The sequence below is a fragment of the Pyxicephalus adspersus genome, chromosome 2, assembly GCF_032062135.1.
Source record: "Pyxicephalus adspersus chromosome 2, UCB_Pads_2.0, whole genome shotgun sequence".
Taxonomy (NCBI): domain Eukaryota; kingdom Metazoa; phylum Chordata; class Amphibia; order Anura; family Pyxicephalidae; genus Pyxicephalus; species Pyxicephalus adspersus.
In genome coordinates, this window is record NC_092859.1 from 120,211,133 (window position 1) to 120,233,606 (window position 22,474).

General features: G+C 36.7%; 1 protein-coding gene across 4 annotated transcripts in view; it reads right to left on the reverse strand.

Annotated features, from left to right (window-relative positions):
* Nucleotides 1-22,474, reverse strand: part of CSK (C-terminal Src kinase) — a 65,145-nt gene that overhangs the window by 25,836 nt on the left and 16,835 nt on the right. The window contains exon 1 of one of the 4 annotated variants that reach the window (XM_072402188.1): nucleotides 18,348-18,491. The exons of 2 other annotated variants lie outside the window; for them this stretch is intronic. The gene's annotated coding sequence lies outside the window, so the exon portion shown is untranslated. Of the gene's footprint in view, nucleotides 1-18,215; nucleotides 18,246-18,347; nucleotides 18,492-22,474 lie in introns of those variants that run through there. One more of the 4 variants, XM_072402189.1, reaches the window with a different exon arrangement.

Here is a 22,474-nt window from a genome sequence, read left to right on the forward strand (position 1 = left end):
CATAATGTTTTTGGCCATTAGCATCTCAAAAGGCGTTCATCTGTTCATTCACAAAGGGCTTTAAAATACCTTTATTGCTTCACCAAGTTTTGCTTTACTGAGTTTTGCTTTACTTGTCATTACTGACTTAAAATGCGTCACAAACAAGTAATTTTCTGGGAAATATACTATTATAAATACCATTCCCAACTGAGCCAAATGTAAAAAGCCAAGAATAGAGAAGACAATTTTATCCTAAACAACTGAACCCATGATTAAAAATAAAACTATTTAGATTCTTGGTCATATTTTGCAGACAAAACAAGGCAAAGATATTAGCAGCATGCCCCGGACAACAGAAATGTGTTGTAATGTTATAGTTACAAACAAACAGACAAAAATAAATAAGAATATTTTGTTCTATAAAAAAAATCAGTTACATATTAAGCATTATTTTTCAGTGTTTTAAAATCATGACAAGCTCAATAATGCTTAGTTTATAAATATTTAGTCCCTCTTTTTATAGGGAATCAAAATAAAAAGTAACATGAGTGCAAGGAACCACTTCCAACACACATTTATTAATTCATGAGATGGTACTAATGGTCACATACAACATGGGCTGCAACATGACAAAAGTCCCTGCATGTTTAATGTAGGTTTAGGAGAATGGAAAACTGAGATTATTGCATCCTTATGACAAGGAGGTAGGGTATCTAAGGTGAATTTGAATTTATTGTGATTGGCATCCATCAGGCATGCACATTGCATAATGCAGGATGTCCTATGCAAGATGTGTTGCACTGAGATACATACACATACAATGCAGCCTGCCATACAAAGCACTCTTTTTTTTTTTTTTCCTACATTGGCCTAAACTTAACCTCCCAGCGGTAATCCCAAGCGTGACTCGGGGGTGGATTTTACTTGCAAAAAGCGGTAATCCAGAGTCACACTCGGGGGTCGCTTTAAGATAAGAAAAACCCCACTTACCTTCCTCCGTTTTCGTCCTCTGTCATCCTTCTGGTCCCCGCAGGTCTTGGCTGTGAAGTGAAGAGCTGAGATCTACGGGGTTTACCGTGATGTCAGTGCAGGTGGCGAGAAATTCAATTCATTTTGTATTGGATTCAACACAAAATAGCTGTATTGAGTCCAATACAAAGAAAATATATATATATGCTACTATACAGTTATATTACATTTTTAACTTTTTTTAAGTTTCCTATTAATTATTATTATTATTAACTATTGGACATATTTTGGGGAATTATAGCCTACAATGTAAAATAAATTTGCATGCAAAAAAATTGTAACACTTTTTGAAATTTGGACAGAATTAGACCGCCAGGAGGGTTAATCTATGAACTCCTGTGAAGTACCTGCTGAAACAAAGTGAATAATAGGTGTGAGTGTTATAAGTTGTAAGGCAGGAAGTTTTGTACCTTTTGTAGTTAATTATTGCTTGCAGTTATACTAAATTCCATTTGCAGGAAGAGCAAGATCACAGAATGCAGCTAGGTTCTTTAAAGTATCAATTTGAGGGCTGAAAAATGGAAGCCACCATTGTATTTTTTTTTATTTATTGTTTTTTTTATAGACCAAGAATAAGAATGTATAAAAAGTCAGTCTTCTAAGCATTCCTGATTAACATGTTCAAGGTCATTGAGGTTGTTATTTCATTCAGCAAGACAGTCAGACAATTAGCATAGTAGGAAGTATGGATCAGAAATGCCAGCCTACATATTTAATTATTATTATTATTATTATTATTATTATTATTATTAATAAACAGTTTTTTTATAGCACCAACATATTACACAGCGCTGTACATTAAATAGGGAATGCAAATGACAGACAAATACAGACAGTGATACAGGAGGAGAGGACTCTGCCTCAAAGGTGGGCGAGGTATCACACAATAGGAGGGGAGATACGTAGTGCTAGGAAGTAGTGACGGTTTCAAAAGACAGAGGAAGATGGGTAGGCAAGTTTGAAAAAACTGGGTTTTGAGGGCTCTTTTAAATATGCACCAGTAACTTACAAAAAGCAACTTTAATTTCAAAGGTAAAGGGTCAAAACATACAGCTTGAGTAGTACACCATCCAAAGGATTGACTATGTGGTATACGTTGGGAGGAGCCCTAATAAACAAAGCTCTCAGCGCAGTAATTATTTATTTATACCATTAAATGAGGAATTAGCGAATGTCAGGTCATCCATACAATACCTGCTGATTTATATCTTCTAACATGAACCTGTGGGCTCACCTAAATGTGAAAGGTAAGTCCAGATCTAAATATCAGCTACCACTGTCTGCCTACTATTATTATTATTATTTTTATTAAAAAGGATTTGTATAGCGCCAACATATTACACAGCGCTGTACATTAAATAGGCCTACTATTATCAGCTACTTGGGGTTTGTATTAAAAGCTTACAAGGTAACTGGCAAAATCTGAAAAGGGAAAAATCGCACAAATCAAAAGTTGTACATCTCTAGCAAAGCAGAAATAAAAACAAACTGTGACCTTTTGTATGCTCCATGCCAGTGAATAGGCTTGTTTACACCCAAACAAATCCTCCTCTTCTATCCTGGTGACTGCAGCTTCATGGGCACATATAAAAGGGCGAATTTACAGATATCTATGGAAACTGCAAGGCAGCCATAGCCAAAGAAAGATTTTGTTAGAAGTTTTCTACAGGGAGAAAATGGCAATGAAATGTTACACTGCTAATTATTTGCTTTACAAAAAATAGGGAATATTTATTACCTTTGTAAATGTCGCACCTACACTGCGTTTTATAATGTTGCATTTTGTTTAAATTGTGTGTATTAAACTCTACTGCTGTGTTTACATACTTACTGTTGTCATGAAAAACAAAATAATAATTACCAGTATGGGGGAGGTGGTGGTGGGTCAGGGTGTTGCTGGACAGCTGTCATTTGAAATAACAAAGCAATAATATGTACAATTATTTTTATTCCGGTTGTATGTTAGGTTTGCTACTTTTAAGCACTGATGGTGCTCCTTTCTTCAGATAGTAAAAGACATCTGATGCTTTATATAAAGGCTGGGATTACCATAATATCTGTCACCCAAGGTTATTAATAACAGAGGTTGATATGGAGCAATGGCTCTCCCCAGGGAGCAGTGAACATTGCGAGAACAAACCCCGCACCACAAGCTCAGCTGCACAAGAACAGTGTAAAGAGATAATTATTACCCCTCCCCCAGGCTCGGCAGACATTTAAGGGGCAAAGGGGAATATTTAAGAGTCCCAGCTGTTTGCTGCTATTTTAGATAATTATTTGAATTCTGTGGAAGCTGAAAAGAAGGAAAAAAAAGTGTCGGAACATTCTGGCTTGAAAGATATATTTAATAAGAGCTATTCAAAGAGAATCCAGACAAAGAATGAAAACATACATTAAAAGAATGAAGGTTTAAGATGATTAGCAATATAGAGAAACGGTCAGTGCGGTGTCGGTTCATCTGCAAGTCTCCACAGTCTACCCCTCCATCATACATTATGGCAACTACAACTTAGCTATAGTGCTAAAGATCTTATTAGTAATTCTAACACCTGCTAAGTGCCCCATATAAATGGACCCAATGGTATGTTCTTGAATGAATAAGTAAACATTAGGGTCATAGGTGCCAAAGTGCAAAGCTTCCACAACAGTATAGACATTGGATGCTCTTCTAAATCCAGCCTAAGAATATAGGCCAGCTGTCCATTATGGAGGTTTTTTTTTTTTTTTAACTACAGAGCCATCAGACTGCACATATAGTAAAATCAACTAAAAAGAACTGTGAAATTTAGCAAACTCCCCTCTCCATAGAGCAGAACAGTATGTACAGCGCTCGTTCATGCATCTTTCAGTCTTTTGTCACTGGAAACGATCTTTCAAGATTATTGCACATGTGTACGCAGCCTTAGGTAAAGTGGTTGAAATATAATAAGCAAACATGACATTTACATATACACAGAAACTGGGAGAATAAACTACCAGGTCCTAGATTTGTCACAATTTTAAAGAAGCACAAGCAATATAATACAGAAACTTTCTATTCCTCGATTTGTAAATGCAATGTAGCCACCAACCCTGCTAAACAACTTCTCAGATAAAATATATCATACAGAGAGTAGGTTTTCCTATAAGGTAAATAATATATTGTAATTTGGGCTAAAACAAATGTAAAAGTCTTTAGTTCTAGCCAAGCAAGAATTATATGGTTTTGGTTTCCTTACATGCTGCAAAAGCCTGTTAACATAAAACTACACCCCAAATGAAGACACGTCAGAGCAGTGACTTCTCTCTTATCAGTTGGCTCCATCCAAGCTTTCAGTAAGAGAGTCTACTATGCTTCAAAACCCAGCTCTGGGCTCCATGTTGTCCTGCCATCTGTTGCCCCCTAATTTGAGCCACCTGCCTTGCGTCTGGTTACGTGTTGTATTTGGCCTACTTCAGTAGTAATAGCAGCGATCAGTCCTAAATAATGCACAAAGAAACAATGATGTGCTCTATGCAGTACACAGGCAGACCACTGAAAGTGTATCTGACCACTAAATGAGTTTAATTATTGCTTCCCACCAGCTTTAGTAATTTAGAAGATGGTGGGAAAAACCAGTGGGGCTGATGGAAGAGATAAAACTCTACACATACAGAACACTAGAATAGTGCAGGGCTGGGGCGAAAGCATAAAGAACCTTTTAAAATATGGGCCACCAGAATAGTAAGCTTAAATAGGTTTTTTTTATAGGTGACCTGTTTCATATCTCCAGAACATAAAGTTCTGCTTGTGTGTAATATACTTTAAATAACTTAGGGAAGTATACTGAGGTTTGTAGTAAGGTAAGAGTACTTGAATAGAAGTACATCAAAAGCAAGACTAAAATAACAGGAAACATGCTTTTCCTTGATTTACACACCCAGATAGTTTTAGACAATATCTCATCATCTGTTTAAACAGCTAAATTTTTTATCATTTTGCTTCTACCATCACCAGATGCAATTCACAGTTTTTTTTAGTAAAAACCTGCTCAAATATAAGAACAGATTCACAGCCTACATTACTTTGATGAAAATAGTAAAAGCAGCTCTAGTTATCCGATTTTATTACAATTGAAATGCAACCAGGCAGATCCTTCATTACAAAATGGACAGGTGATGTCCCATCTGGAATAAAATAACCTAACGGTCTGATCGCAATTTTTTTTTTTTTTTTTAACTACACTCACCTGACCGTGTTCCGTTGTAGACGCTCCTTCTCCTCTGTGACTCCATCTTCAGCCATCTTGACTGGCTAGGTTAGGATGATATTACTCCCGTGACATGTCTCTCCCGACATGTTACTCCCTACAGTCCCAGCTGGCACTTTGTCATTTTTGAGCTGCATATGCACTGCTCAGATTTAGTTTTTTTTTTTTTTTTTTTTAAGGTACATCTTCAGTCCCTTCATGCAATAAAGACCTCATCATTCATTTTCAATGCAGAACTATTGTTCAGCTTTAATCTGCGGACATTTGGGCAACCTATCGGTTCTACAATTTGATCTGTAAAAAAGTCTAATGTTTAAAAATGTAAAAGTAATCCTGACCTTTCCAGAACACAACTTTTTTTTTTACTAGATTTATAAAGACACTATGGCTACTATCTCCAACTCAAATTAGAGAAACATGCTAGATATGTTTTTTTTTTTAGTTTTAGAAGCATTAAAGTGCATGAAAAATTGAAAAAAAGATACATGCAAATTAGTAATGAACAGAGAAATATTAACAAACCAGTAATTAATGCTATGGAATCATTTTGTCACAAAAAAAAATATAAGTGTAAAACTATATTCAATAAGTCTTTTAATGGGAAAAGGCTGCCAGCAAACAAGTCTTAATTTTGTAGAATTGTGCTCAGAATAATTTCCCATTTTAATATTTATATACTATATGGAACAATTAATAGTATAGAATAGTATTCAATGGCACACTCCCAATTGAATAGTTTTGTTTTACCTCTTATAAAGATTGATAAAAAAATGTGACTTCCAGAACCAAGGCAGTTGGATTTTGTCTGAATCTCTCTGATCAGGGCCAAGTATGCAGAAAAAGCACTTTTCTTTGACTTCTTATCTGAATAATTGGTCTTTGTAAAATTTTCAAAACATTAGATAATCTTGTTAAATTGGAATTAAAGCTGAGAATACATCAGGAATCAGGAAGGTCATTGCAGAAAGGGAAAGGCTAATGATCTAGGGTATGTCATCTCAGCCCAGCCAATCAAGATGGACGCAGATCACAGAAAGAAGAAGATGGGGGCTTCCTGTGAGGAGAACAGGTGAGTAATGCAAGATTTAGTTCCACTTTAATTTAAGTGGGCGGCACAGAGGTTAGCACTCTGGCCTTTGCAGTGCTTAGTCTCAGGTTCGAATCTTGGCCAGGACTCAATCTGCATGGGGTTTGAAGGTTCTCCCCATGTTTGCGTTGGTTTCCTCTGGGTACTCCGGTTTCCTCCCACATTCCAAAAAAATGCAGTTAGGTTAACTGGCTTTTCCCCAAAATTGCCCTTAGACTGTATTAAAGACATATGACTATAGTAGGGAGATTAGATTGTGAGCCGCTTTGGGGGACAACTAATGACATGACTATGGATTTTGTACAGCGCTGCGTAATATGTAAGCGCTATATAAATACTGTGTAATAATAACAACTAGTGCTTGTCTAAGTAAAACATTTATCCCCACAGCTGCCTAAACTCCCCTTCCGTTCTCATTGTTCTTTTCACCCCTCATTACCCCATGTGACAGTGCTACCCATGTGACCAACCATTGAGAACTAGGCACATGGAAGGAGCAGGACCAAGTCACCCGCTCACTCATACCCGCAGCATTCTCACCAGCCCCTTTCAGCTGGGTCCACCACCCGGCACAATTTAGTAGCCACCTGGCAGTCATCAGACAACTGCTCAGTCTGTGCGGAGTGAGATGTCAGTGACAGTTAACAGCTTACCTGCTCTGCTGAGGAGAGCTATATCTAATTTATACTAAATTTTTTGCATCTTGCCTGTCTACTTTTTGACCATCCAGCTATTGCTTCAAGCTACTCGGTTGAAAAAAAAATTCTGGGGAGAACACTAAAGTACCAGGTATGTCACTTCTTTCCTAAGCACCCAAGTAGGCGGGGAAAATAAATTAAGTAGCTGTAAAAGGCACACATTAAAGTGAACCGGTCGTTTTACTCTGAAGGGGCAAAGCACAGGTTCAGCTTAAATGTCAATATATAATAGGTAGGTGTGCTGCCCTTTTTTAACCCCAAAGCCTTGTAAATCATTTCAGATACAAGTCTTAACAGAAATGAAAACAAGAACAGTTTACAAACAAAAATAATATATATGGGGGGGGTGGGGACTTTTAATATGAATTTTTACACATAGGCAAGGAGGAGACAACAGAGAAGCTGAATTGAAATAAAACATGACAGCACTTGCAACATCTCTAATAGACCACAGAGATGCATCGGCCATCATGAGATCATCTAATATCTAATATCTAATAGTAGATGAAATCATCTACTAGATTGTAAGCTCTTCGGGGCAGGGTCCTCTCCTCCTGTATCACTGTCTGTATTAGTCTGTCATTTGCAATCCCTTTTTAATGTACAGCGCTGCGTAATATGTTGGCGCTATATAAATCCTGTTTAATAATAATAATAATAATCTAATAATTTTACAGAGGTGGGGGAAATAAATTAAGTGTTCTTAACGCAAACAAGTCTTATCTATTTTTTTTTTCTCAAGCAAACTCTGCAAATTGCTTAAAGGGTCAGTTAGTAGGGGCGGATGTTCCCCATTCTTTACATTCCGCAGCTGTCTAAGCAGAAGCCGTTCAGTGGCTTCTGAGTGTACAACAATCTTCTAGCAGCATAAACATGTTGCACTCAAAAAGTCTAATATCAAAAACAAAAATCTATTGTAAAGGAAACCAGTCAGTAAAGAATAACAGGAGCAAAGATTTTTGTATCTTATTATTTGTATAGGTATTAGCTCTATGGCTCTTATGGGGACAGTGGCTAATTAAATGTAGTATGTTACTAACTGGGAAGAGGCATACAGCCAGTTAAATCCAAATTCCTTTTCTCCATTCATACTTGTTTCACTTCAGAGCCTTAGTAGGAAGTAAAGCCAGAATCAGGATGACTTCACAGAATGCACTTTTAAAAGTAGTCAATGGCAACTACCATATTGGTTAACTTAAAGGGAACATGTTTTAATACAAAGGTATACAAGAGGTTGCATCTTTAAATCTGGTACTTCATATGGTAAAGGGCAAGACAGTGGTACTAAATCACTACTGTACAATCAACTACTCTGTGTGTGTGTATATATATATATATATATATATATATATATATATATATATATATCACTACTGCAATGATCTATTTTTCCAAACAGAAGTTAGGCTGTGTACCCACATGCAGCTTTCGCTACTAGAAACAATCTTTTATGATCATTTCCAGCGACAGATGAAAGAGCAAGTGTTGTACCTGCAGTGCCCATTCCGTTCTACAGAAATGAGAGGACCAGTGAGCGGCAACGCATTGTGCTCTCCTTTCTTGGCTCGATTTAAGTATAGCGGTTGATCCAGATTGGTTGTACAAAGAACCGTCCTGATGGATAACCGCTCCGCACATCAGATTTTCACCCAAGATGAGCACAACCGTTCATCTCAGGGGATATTCACCCGATGGGGGTACATTTTGAGCCTTAGGAGGATCAAAAGATATGTCCAATGTATGCAGATATTTACATTGTAAACTTATAAACAAGATATTTATTACACAAGTACACATTAGGTACAAATAATACTAGTAATGCAAACAAATATATAATCATTTGTAGACAAAAAGACTAGTAACATTGCGAGTACAAAACAGTTGGCGCTTTTTTTTTTCTTTTTAATGCATAACTTCAGAGAAATTCATGTAAATATTGGTTAAGCTCTGATTAAGTCAATAGCTCATGTACCAATCTTAAGTCAGGAGGAAAACAAGCTCCAGGTTTCTTACAACTGCTCAGGACTCCAGGTTGTTGTTCGATCCAAAAATAAAATCCTAGTTGAATGGTTGACGTGTGTTTGGAATAGCCATGAGAATTGGAAGTTTGGTATCTAGCAGGGTTGCCTCCTAACAGACAGTTTTTGTCCTTTCCATTAATCTGTACATTATGATACATCCCATTCTACTAAAGAAATAGACCAACAAGCAAACTCTGGAGGTAGTGAGCACGAAAATATCTTTGTTCCATGCATGAACCTGCTAACTCTAGAGCCATCTTTCCTAATTTTCAACAAACTGACTACCTATCCTTTTCTGAATATCCTCTAATGAAAATGAATTAGACCGGAATAATAAAGCTGACCATGCATGAGGTAACACCTTTGTCTAGTGTTACTAGCAAGAGTCTTTTGTTTTTAACTCATATGATACGACCTTTTAATTTTCCAGACATAAGGCCCACAGAACAGAGAGTCTATATTAATCGATTTACCTCATATAAAAGATACCTGTATGTTTTAAAGACGTATCATAATAAAATCTACAATATAGAAGTCTGCCAGATCAAACACTTTCTTGTTTTCTTTTTCTGTTCTCATACAGTCCACGTCAAGAGTAAAGTTATACAAGGGGAATTCAGAGAGAGAGGAAGTACAAGGAAAGTGAATGTATCACTAAGAGAATATACCTTTATTTAGTGGCTAAAACTAACTAAGATAACAGATTCTAAATCAAATACTATAACCAAATCAGGGAAGTCTGTTCTACCTTGAGGGATATTTTAAATATGCAATTTCACACATGCACTGAATACGGAGCCCCTTGTGCTACTATACAACTTGTATATTGTGTAGTATTAGGGTATTGGCTTTACCACGACAGACTTTGCATTGCTAAACCAACATATTATTGCTAAAAGTTTACACTCCAATTTCTAACTTTTTTGTTGGTCAGAGAGGCAGCTTATCATAGCAGGGCCAAGACTAATAGGGGGAAAGCTACAGCAAGTTCCATGATTAATCATAAATGTCAGACCTTTGCATGCCAGAATGGCTTGTTTTTGAACTGCAATGGTAGGCTTTTCAGGAGATGAAGCAGGTCCTTATTATTATTATTATTATTAATAATATTAATATTAATAATAATAATAATAATAAAAAACAGGATTTATATAGTGCCAAAATTTTACACAGCACTGTACAGTAATGTTATCTGCAAGATAACAGATAGATACAGACGGTGACACAGGAGGAGGAAAGGACCCTGCAACGAGAAGCTTACAATCTAGGTGGGGAATGCACCAGCTTTTTTATTTTTTACAAGAGCTGTGATATTGTGGTATGAAATGTATAATGAAATAAATCCTACAATCTCTATAAATCTCCAGATTTGATCTTTTTTTTTTTTTTTGTTACTTGGCTCTGCCACAGCTGATAAACATAGCAGCTGCCATCCTGTTCATGCATTGGGATGACTGGCAGCAGCTCAATGAAGCTCAATAAACAGGAGGCAGATAAGCCTGGATTTTGCTACATTCAGTATCACTGATCACCATAAGAACTTCTTTATATGAGGTACATTTGCTAATGGAGTTTAAATGGTCACAACAATGCAAAGTAAAAGGTTCATTTTATCATTCCCAAACAAATATTTATTATAGTGCTTTTAACGTTCCCCCACCAGCACTACAAAGCTGCCAGGAGCACAGAAAGGGGGTCCTAGCTAAGCTCCAGTCTATGCAATGACTGTCACCAAGCGTCAGACACCAGCGCTGTCAGGTAAAGAAGAGTGAAACTATGCACATACACTACCCATTGTTCAAAACTAACAATTACTGACCTATTGTAGGGGAATTTTTTCTGTAAATGAAAACATCCATCTTTTGTTCTGATTTTTTGCCAGTATCTCTATTGTGTGAAGATGTTGTTAGTCAACAAATGATTGTCAATACAACCAAATGTGTTGCCAGTTCACATCTGCAATAATTAGAGCAGTCTGCCAAATCCTGCAAATAACATTACTGCCATATGCATAGCATTGTAGATTAATATTATACGTGTTATTCCTTGCAAACACGTATTTATCGAGAATTGTGCATTTTGATCATCATCTAAATGTGTATGATTGGCTGCGCTTGCGGCAGGTGGAAGTGCATCCAAGATCTGGTCAATGATGGTGATGTAGCTGCAGGCCATAACACAAGCTGCAATAGCTCTTCAGCAGTGGTCCCTAACCAGTGGTCCATGAGAACATTTTGGTGGTCCACAAAAAAATTTGGACAATAATTGCAATTTTTTTGTTTTAAATAATTATCAAACAAAAAAAATATTCTATTAAATTCTTATATTCTGAAAGACAATTTTCACTCTTTTATTGCACTAAATTCACAAACTGTACTAGAGACAGAAAAACAAGGGAGGCGCAGAGTGACGTCAGTGTATTCTTAAGTTGTATGAGGCAACCGTTGCCGAGTCGTATGCTTCAATATTGTTTCCATCATTACAACAGTCACCCCGCTCAGCGAATACCAATTCTCATCCGATGTTTTATATTATTTATTTCTTTACCGGTTATATTTAATTGCATCAAATAGTTTGACTTTAATACTATCATTCCTTGTTTAGTCTTAGATTCAAGTGAAATAAAGCCATATTGAGTGAGATAAAACAAACAAAAATTTTGCATTTCTTCAGTAATACCAAAGATAATGCATTTAATGATGATAGTAGCAATAGTAATACTTCACTTAACTGTGAGCTAACCAATGAATCAGAGGCCCTGATTTATTAACGTTCTCCGGGGCTGGAGAGAATACACTTTCATCAGTGAAGCTGGGTGATACAGAAAACCTGGAATGGATTTCCTAAAAGTCATTAGCTATTTGTTAGCAAATGTTTTCAATTCTGGACCAGATCTATTCCCAGTTTGCTGGATCACCCAACTTCACTGGTGAAAGTGTATTCTCTCCAGCCTTGGAGAACTTTAATAAATCAGGACCAGAGCCTCTACAGTCCTTGTTAGGCATTATTAGGAAGATCATTATTTTACAAATTTATATACTTTTTAAAAAAATCATAATAACTGTCTGCGGGATTTAAAACAATTAAGCTTCTCTAAACACCCTGATTACCCGCTTTTGGCAGCAATGGTACAGTTTTTTACTCTACACATTCACCAGCTCAGAATGCACGTCAATTCTTGAACCATTCAGATATTCTACTTGGTATATCACTAATATTTCTGACTCATAGTCCATAGTTTTATTTATGGATTCCACTGGCTGTTTTTTTTTTGTTTTTTTTTTAAATGGTATGTGTTTCTCCCTCCCCCCCTTTTTTGTGTCATGTTACCCCACTGGTTTCGCTTGTTTACTTGTCTCTGTATATTTGAAAAATTTAATAAAAACATTTTGAAAAAAACAAAAAAAAAAACAATTAATTCAGTGGTTCGAGAGGCCTGAAAGGTTGGCGACTGCTGCTCCACAGGTACTAACCATGCATTAAAAGCAGTGGACTGAAATTACTAGCACTAGATTGCCTATGATTAGGGTTGTAAAACTGGAATCTAGAGTACAAGTGTTCATTTTTAAAAACATTGAAACTAATCTGCTCAGAATGACATTTTTTTTAATGACATATTATATCATTCAAAAAAATCCTTAGGGCAACAAACTGCAGCAACAAAGATGTGCAAACATGTGTTATACTTTAACCTGATATATAACAGATTCTGATAAACACACTGTACATATTGTCTACATATTCATATCACTTTAAGTACCAAAATCTACCCCAATCTGTGTTGTTAACATCTGCTAAAAAGACACAAAATGAAGAAAACATGATGACGCTGCTTTTTTCCCAGGCTCACAACTGAGGGTATGCATTTTAAAAGGAAAAGAACCAGACTATTTACCGGTATGTTTAGCACAGATGCACGTAAATCAGCATCTTATTGCAAACTATTTTAATTAATTGCAGCATGGGAAAACTCTCACAAGGGATTTTTTTTTGAGAGGGCATAAACAATGCAATGTGACCAATGGGACACAAGCTTCAAACCTTCTTCTCTATGATGAAGTTCAGAACATTTTAAAAGTCTCTTTTAGTCAACACACCCAGATGTAAAATTTGCATTTTTCCTACAAAACTATGGATGGACATCAGTGAGTCATTTACATTTTATGATCTTATAAAACAATGGGATCTGAACCAATTTGGAGGATAATGAAGCAGATGACCAAAAGAGACTTTCTCTTTTTATGGAGTTTCAGTCAGATGTGCATAATTTGAACAGGTTGGTAAACATTGTTAAGAAATATACAAATTTTGTGCGTACAAAGGTTTTGAATGGCAGTTTCTCATTAATATTATTACACAGTATTTACTGTCATATTACACAGCGCTTTACAAAGTCCATAGTCATGTCACTAGCTGTCCCTCAAAGAGGCTCACAATCTAATGTCCCTACCTCGGTCATTGATCTTTAATACAGTCTAAGATCAACTTTTTTTAAAGGAAGCCAAATAACCTAACGTTTTGGAATGTGGGAGGAAACCAGAGTACCTGGAGCAAACCCATGCAGACACAGGGAGAAACTGCAAACTCCATGCAGATAGTGCCTTGGCCTAGATTAAAACTTGGGACCTAGTGCTGCAAAGGCCAGAGTGCAAACCTCAAGTTTGTGCAGTACTTTTGAACTTCCAACCAAAAAGGAATATCAATCATATTGGCTGGTCAAGAGCAAAAAGGCACGAATTCCGCAGCTGTGTACTAGTCCTAAAATTAACCATGTGGAAGTGGCTGAGGTCAGGTTCACTTTAGGACACACACCAGTTTTATACTATATATTTTACAAAGAGGCAAAATTATAAGTGACAATCACGGAGCAGATTGCTGCTACTTTTCTTCCTTCTCTTTAACATGGCTTTTCAAATCAGCAGGTTTATAAAAGGACAATCAGTTTAAATGGCAGTGATTAGCACTGATCACAAAATTCCCTCCAGAATAGGATTATATTCATAGTTAGAAAATAAATAAAAGGATGTTAAAGGCCACTTTTGATTGAAGCTTAGAGCTAAAGCAGTAGGTTGAAATTTGGCTCAAGATGTTATGTTAAACTTGCATATTCTCATGGAATCTGAGTGGGCTTGTATTGCTGTGAAGGACTTTTGGAGGGACTAGGATTTGATTCCATAACAAACACACAGAGTATTAACCATGTGGAATGAAAAGGCTGTATTTAAAAGAAGATTACATGATAAATAGTTTATCTACTCTAATTATATAAGAGAGGGATGTAAACAGGCAGCCACTAGTGACCACTATTTCTGAAAATGCCAGCTGTCTGACTGTTATATTTAATCTACACAACATTGTGTGTGATGGGTGCAAAGCATATTCAGATCAGTATTCCTGACCTAACTTGCTACATATTTGTTCTAGCCAGTGACTAGGAAAGTACTGAAAATGTCAATTGCCTGGATTCAAGACTATCTGAATAACCAACTAAGTGGCTGGATCAGATAAAAATATTCAGTGCCCACCGCTCCAATTCGAAAGGCCAAGGAGATATCCTATCCCCTGCCAAAAGGCGCAAACATGCATCGATTATCCAGGATTGCTTGTTTGTGTAAATGTTTCACACCGAGAATTTAAAATTAATTTCCACACAGTCATCCGGGGTTCAGTCACCTTAGGAAACATTATGGTATGAAGCTTTGGAACTGTCTAACTAATAGCTTATATTATGTTTTTGTTTTAATATAACATCTAAGTAACCATTTTAAATATGTAAAACAAAAGGATAAAGGATTGTATTCATATAATTTTAGCAATATTAGATATACAAAGTTGACAGGTTGTCTCCCTTTAATGCAAAAGAAAGAACATGGTCGGGGTATATATAGGTTTGTGATGGTAGGGCTGTAACATTTCTATAATGACAGAACAAAGTTCTGCACACTTATGGTTATTGCATTTTTCCAAGACACTAAAGATGTTATGCAAAAAATGTCTGCTACAGTTTCAAAAGAAGAAGCAATGTAGATCTAACCAAGGATATGTATATCAGAATTGGCAGAGGCCTGGAATGTAGATAACTGGGGCATATAATACAGAAGTGTTTATGTCTATGACATTGGAGGCGTTTCCAACCAGGGGAATATTGCAGTTATCTGAATTCCTTTCACATCTCAGAACAACCAAAGTAAAACAGAAAATAGGCACATCTATTGACAAGGTTCTACCCGATACTCCTAATGGTCCCCATTTGGGCACATCCAACACAAAAGCAACTGAATTAGAAATACATATTCAGAGACTTTATATATAGGGTGCAGATTTCATAGAACTTTTTTCCCTTTTTAGGTAATAAAATGTTATTATTCTGTGTAATACACAGTGTTTTATTATTCTCTGCACATTTCTCAGAAGTAGGATCGACCTAAAAGTAGGACAAAGCTAAAAGCGGAGTATTCTATAAAAAAGCAAATGAGTATATGAAATTGTCAGAATTTTATGACATTGTTAACCTATTCACTATAATTCCTGATCAATTTATTGCTACTTAACCTAACCAGTGAGATTGAACAGGCCGACCCCCTGCCCACCACTAAAAAAGCCTACAATGAGCAAGTGAGCATGAGACAAACTAAACTAGATCACAGAGCATTGGAAGGAGGCAGCCTGGTCTGATGAATCATTTTTGATCCCAGATTAATCTGAAACACTGAATCACTCCTTTAGATCTAAAACGGACAGGTGCATAGTTTACCTGGGAAAGACATGGTAGAAGGAATTGCTATGTGGAAAAAGGCAAGTGAAAATTATGTGACTTAAATGATATAAATCTGATGCTACCTCAGAACATATTTAGAGAAGATGTGGATTTTAGTGACATAACTTGGAACCTATACAATATTATGAATGTGGTTATATGTGTCTCCTCTCTCTATTGCGTGCTGCTTCCCCCACCTCCTAGATTGTAAGCTCTTTGGGGCAGGGTTCAAATTTAGTTTAATTCCTTCACCAGCTCCCTTATAGGTCACAGATCTGCCTGTAAGGCCACCTTGGGAATGCAAAGTTTTCTTTCAGAAATCTCTGAATGGGATTAGCACAATCGCATTGCCATCTCTAATTAATCCTATGGAGAGTCAGCAGTATGACCGCACACAAAATACAAACTCCCCAAAGTTCTGAACAGAGATTAAGGCGCTTGCATGGGTCCAATTGCTGTCCCACTTTAAGCAGCTGTGCCCATTACAAATTCTGATACAAATCTGGCCAATTACATTACATTTCAATCAAGATATGGAATTGCAAGTAATTATTAAATAACCTTAGAATTTACTATTACAAGTAAATGTTGTAATAATTTAAAACAAATGTTCATTAAATAATTATTATAGACTCTCTTTAAACCACAGAAGTTCCTGATGTGACTGCAGACCTGAGTTTATTTCTGGCCTTCATCTGCAAATAGATTTTAAACGTCCAGTTTAACTTGCATTACTGACATGTAAACAAAAAAAATAATATGCACTGATCTGGTCTAACCACATTCTCACCACACTACTCTCAGGCATTCACAAACTTACTGTACACAAAAATATCAAATTCAATGAAAAGGCATGAGAGAATAAAGTGAAAATGCCAAGTATGCTAAGTTTAGATCAATATTTTTTATTAGAAAGAATGTGAATATGACCACTAATAACCACAATACAGAGGGTGTGCCTAACTGCACCTACTTACGTTACAAATGCAAAGAAAATATTGTAAACAGTACTTGCGTTAAAGTTCTAGAAATGGCAATTATAGGCAACACTTCTAGTTTAGATCACAGGCAGGCAGTAACGCAACATTACAAGCGGACTGACCTGTGATTTAACACTTCACTAATGCCCTGCAAATGTGCAATTTGAACTGTCTGCCAAAAGGTTCCTTGTTTATCCACAGGTCACAATACTTAGATGCCCAAGTAAGATGCATCATATTTGCATATCTAAATATATTTTTTAAGGACATATAAGGCTTTTATTTGGTACACAATTGAGATATATACACAAACACACACAAGAGGGAACCCAAAAGAACCAGGGCTGTCCCCACCTGTAAGTAATAGATTTTAAACACGGACTGGCTCCACACCCCATGTCAGTCCTGAAGCTTCTGACAACTTGTCAATTGTGTAACGGCAGTCTTCATTGATTTTTTTCAAGCCTTTTTTTATTTAGCGGGGAGTCTGGGAGTAGATCCCCTGCATTCAGATTGGTAGGAAGTCAACACAGTTTTTTGTGTGCAGCATGGTTTTCAGCATTCAAGAAATTAATGTATAAACGCCTAAAACCATCTATAAACGCTTGCAATGAAAACAATGGGGGCGTTTTCAAACATTTACAATCATTTTCTTTTTATAAATGATTTATTGAAAACAGACAGTAGAGTTTACAGGTGTTTTTATAGGAATTTTAAACAGCAGCTTCAAATGTGTAGAAACGCTTACACCCATCTTAGCATTATAAGCAATATTGCAGTAAGATTTAAGCAATTTTAGACTTGCTTTAAAATGCCTCCCAACATCTAAATAATCTCAATTAAAACATTCAAAGGTAGTATGGGCAATTATAAGCGTTTACAAAAAAACAGTTTGTGTAGACACTTGTTGACAAGGTTGTGTGTGCTTCACACAGATTTTGTATTGTTGGTGCTACAGAGCCAACTAGTGTTCATAGTCAATTGGTGAAACCTTTTAGAAGCACTTCAACATTTGGAGACAAAAATCAATACTTAAACAACAGTTATGACTGTCACACATTGTTTTCCCAATAAGGCTTTTTAAGTGAAAACCCGGACAGATGTTCTCTGACAAATTATTAGGTCATGTCACTGTAACAGGAAGTATTCACTTCCACAAATTAAACTTTTTTGTAGAGAGAAACTCTGTTAGGGTATTACAGCTATGTTCTTGTTGGTAAGCTTTGGAGTTTTTGAAGTTTCAGAAACATATAGCTTTATAGACCATAAACAGAAAATTAAATGTAATTGTTAATTACTAACAAAAAATATTACATTTGATAAAGCTAAACTATAGATTTAGGGTAGATATAAGTCACACATTATTGCAGTTCTGTAAACATAGGCACAACAGTTCATACATTGTACAATGTATGCAGTGCAATCATTTTACCTTGCACTTGGCATCAGCTTCTTGCAGTTTCTATACAGAAAAGTGTGTTAATGGAAAAAGAAATACAAGGAACCAATCACTTGCCGACAAAAAGCATGCTGATAGAAAGAGAAAGCAGAGAGATGAACTTACTACTGTGCTGCTTCCAGTAAAGGGTTCAGAGGAAATGGGTAGAATGATTTTGGTCCCCTGGATTCAAGATGAACATTGCAGTAAAAATTTGATTGGCTATTTTACTTTTTAATAGGGCATTTATTTGTATCCTGTCGTATTTGGTTAAAAGTTCTGCTTTAAAAAGGAAAATACACATGTGAAATAAGAACACCCATATATGAGAACTGTAGCTGGGACAGGAAAGCTGAAATGAAACAAAGGATGCTGTTGTGAATTACAAGCAGAATGCTCTCTGTAGCAGCAGCTGAAGCAAGAAGGAAGTAGGCACATTTAACACGACAAAAATACATTTTTACTTGCTTTTAGTATATTAGAAACCCCTTGGCTAATAACAGATTTACAAGTAACATATATAAAGACAGTTTTTGTTAAAAGTTAACACAAATATAGGCATCATGAAATCCCGCAAAGCGGACTATGAGGAGGTGGTTCAGTCACTCAATGAACTATAGCAGGGATGTCAAACTCAAATACACAGAGGGCCAAAATTAGACAAAACCTTAGACAAACCTTGAAATTTATTGAAAAAATTGGGGAAATCTTTCCTCTCATTAGATATCAATCTCATTAGATATAAAACCTTTTCATATGGAAACAAAGAGGTTTTGCTTCACAAACAACCTGGAACAAGCCTATAATAGAGAAAGGCATAAAAAGAAAAGAAAAACTCTTATGCCTCTTTATTTATAGCCTTCTGAATTTCAATGGTAACCTTTTTGCACAGGCTAACAATAATAAAAACAATATTCTTCTATGAAAATCCAACCATTCAAGTCCATGTCTTGGAGTAGCAAGGAAAAGCTGAGGGGGAGAACTGGAAATGCCAGACGCAGCCAATGCGGAGCTAAATCTTATGAGTGGCCCCCCCGCTGAAACTCCCTGTTCATTGAAATAGCGCCGCTACTAAAATTCATTATTTGCGTCTTTAAAACAGTCCAATGCGGGGCCGAGCATAGGCAGAGAGCCCGCTGGTCTATAGACGTGGGTAATGCCAGGAATAGTAGTAGCGGTGGTATTTCAATGCAGTGGCGGGTCAGCTACAGTTTATATTTAGGATTCCTTTTGGGGGCCAGATTTGGATTTTTTTACATTTATATGGATATGGACATTGCTGCACATAATATGTTGGCGCTATATAAATACTGTGTAATAATAATAATAATAATAATAACACCTGCAAATTACATCATTGAATAAAATGTATCTTTCAGTTTTTATTCTCTTGTGTGGGTGAGAGTTTGTGTGTGTGTATACCCAGTGTGTGTATGTGTGTGTATATATATATATATATATATATATATTACAAATTATTCTGCTACAATGTGATGAGCTGAACATAGCCATCGCTACATTATTAGTCATAGTACACACACTTAATCTTTCAGTCTTCTGGTTGAGAGAGCAGAACACAGAATGTCATTGTCACAGCTCAGTGACTAAAAACGCACTTGTCTGTCTGTCCTTTCACACTGTCTGCTCGGCATCCTGTGTCCTACAGATTTGCTTGCTATAGGCAATTTTGCTCCTTGACAGAGTGAATCAGGCTGCAGTAGCAAATCATGTCAACTATATGGATATGTTATTTTTCATTACATATAGAAATAATTGAGACACAACCAGAAGGATGAATTGTTGTCTAGAAAAATAGAACTCCAGCCAAGTGGAGTAGGCAAGGTTGGAATATTTTTTATTATTATTGTCGTCTGTGTTCCCACTTGAGGGATTTGTCTTAACTCCTGTCCCAATGACCAAATCAGGACACAGACAGTAATAAAATGAAACAAGGATTTGACAGAAGTGTCCTTGGATGCAGATAGAAAGATTTCTGTCTACTCCATTACAAGTCTTCTGGCTGGAGGGGTAGAAAGTAACTTCTGCAGCACTCTCTCCCCAGCAATGTTTTCATGAGATAGAAAAGAAACTTTCTAATATCATTAAAAAAACCTAAAACTATTGACTTGGCACCTTGTCCCGTCTTAGAGCACTATGATTTCCACAAGGGTATTACAAGCATCATCAGGTATCCTTAGCCTACATCATTTTTGATCTGAAGGACAAGGATCACCCAGCCAATTCTTCCCCATCCGTGCTTTCCTGGTCATTCCCCTTCAGCTATTTGCTTTCTGCCATTTCAGTCATTTAGTCTCTGCTTCATGTGTGAGTGTATCAAAGGGTGGTCTGCATGCAAAAACATCCATCCAAGAAAGCCCATGTGCTAATGCAGTGTAGAAAGAAATCCAGCTAAAAAAAATCCAATGCTTGATGAAATGTATCATTATGGCATTTATTTCACACAGACTTTAGCTAAACTTACACTCATCAGTGTCACCAAGCAGTTTAGTGAGTCATAGTAATACAGGGCTGTACTGGAACACAATAAAAATTGTTTCGGAGATTATCTCACCAAAAGGGGAAGGAGATCTAGTGAAATTTTTGGGTTCACCCGGAGTTTATTGTTAAAACAGGATAGAGGGCTGTTCTGAATCAGTAAATGGGAGAGATAGTGTTGCTTGCACACTATAAGGACATGTGTGCAGAGTATGAGACTCACGCAAGATGCTAGAGTCAAGTAGGGTTACCATGTTCTCTCTTCATCTCTGAAACAGCTGATAACCGTAGGAGACTGAGCTGGGAGAGCAGATTGTGCTGTGCTCCTTGCACCGACATGCTCTTTTTGCTAATTAGTCACCAGTTTATTTCTTTGAATCCTCCTCCTGGCCCCCAAGAAAATAATTTTTGCACCCCCTGTATTTATGGCATAAGGGCTAGGAAGTGGGATTATATAAACAATACAATATAGAGTTAAGGTTATTAAATAAACAACAGCACCAAGGGACAGCACACATTGGCAGGTAAACAACCACTCTGTGTGCCCTAAATGCCTTTCCAGCGGGACTGGGTACACCAAAGCCACTAGAGGCTGTCTGCAGAAAACTGTGCGAGGTGGGCAGATATAAGACCAGTCACCCTGTACAAGGAGAGACAGCACCAACCAGTCTCTATAATAAGATGCTCCTTTGCAAACGCAATGTTTCACACTGGACTACTGAACACATTTTGAACAAATGCACAAAACACAAACATTTAAGAACTTGCATATGGAGAATATCTGCATATCCTGTATCTCAGCTTTTTATAAAACTTACTCACACCATATATCAGATGAATGTATGCAGGAAAGCTTTATTAAAAGAGAAATAATCCTACTATACCCCGTGCCGGCATGTTTACCCAGTCTGTTTCATGGTTCGGAATCTTTGGTCATCGTGACTGGTCAGGAATTACATAAGTATTGTGCATGGGAATTCATTCAATCCCAGCACCCAAGTATGTCAATATAGACCCACCTTTTTCCTTTTTAGGTTTAGTTTCACTTTAGGCTTTCATGAATTCCAATTCACTTTGCTATGTATTTGTCAACCAAGCCTCCTAGCCCCAGCATCTGACACTCCCCCAATGCTCCTATGCTTTATCATTGTCCTCTCACTGAGACAGGTGTGGTCTTCTGAGACAGGTGTGGACCAATTGTAAGGCTTAAAAGAAAAGCCAACAGTAAACTTCTCACACTTACTCCCTTTTGGTCATTTAACTAATACAACTAAAAGCATTCAATTTTATCTAGGAAATAAGTGGAAAAAAAACTATTGATCTTGTCAAGAATTTGAATCTGTCCTGTATCCTTGTCCACATTTGTTAAGTTTCACAAAGATGATTCACCCTACGATTTCTACTCTGGTACTACAAATCAATTTGTGCTTTCGTGTGGACATAAAGACAGTGGGAGGCATTTGGTAGTTTAACATAAATAGTTGGGCAAGACTGACACAGTTCAGTCCATAGCTGAATTTTTGGCTCAGACATAAACTTTCAGAGAAGGAAGCAGCAAGCAATGTTATTCTCTAAACCCCAAGAGGCAGCATTACCATTTACAGAAGTTTGGGTATCGGAAAAGGAAAACTAACCTATGTGGTGCCAGCATTACACTGGTGTAACAATGCTTCCAAAATAGGTTAGCTACGTAGTTATCTTTACAGCTACAGAAAAATCAAGAACTGCGTGAACAAAATTGCAGAACTGAAAAGCTG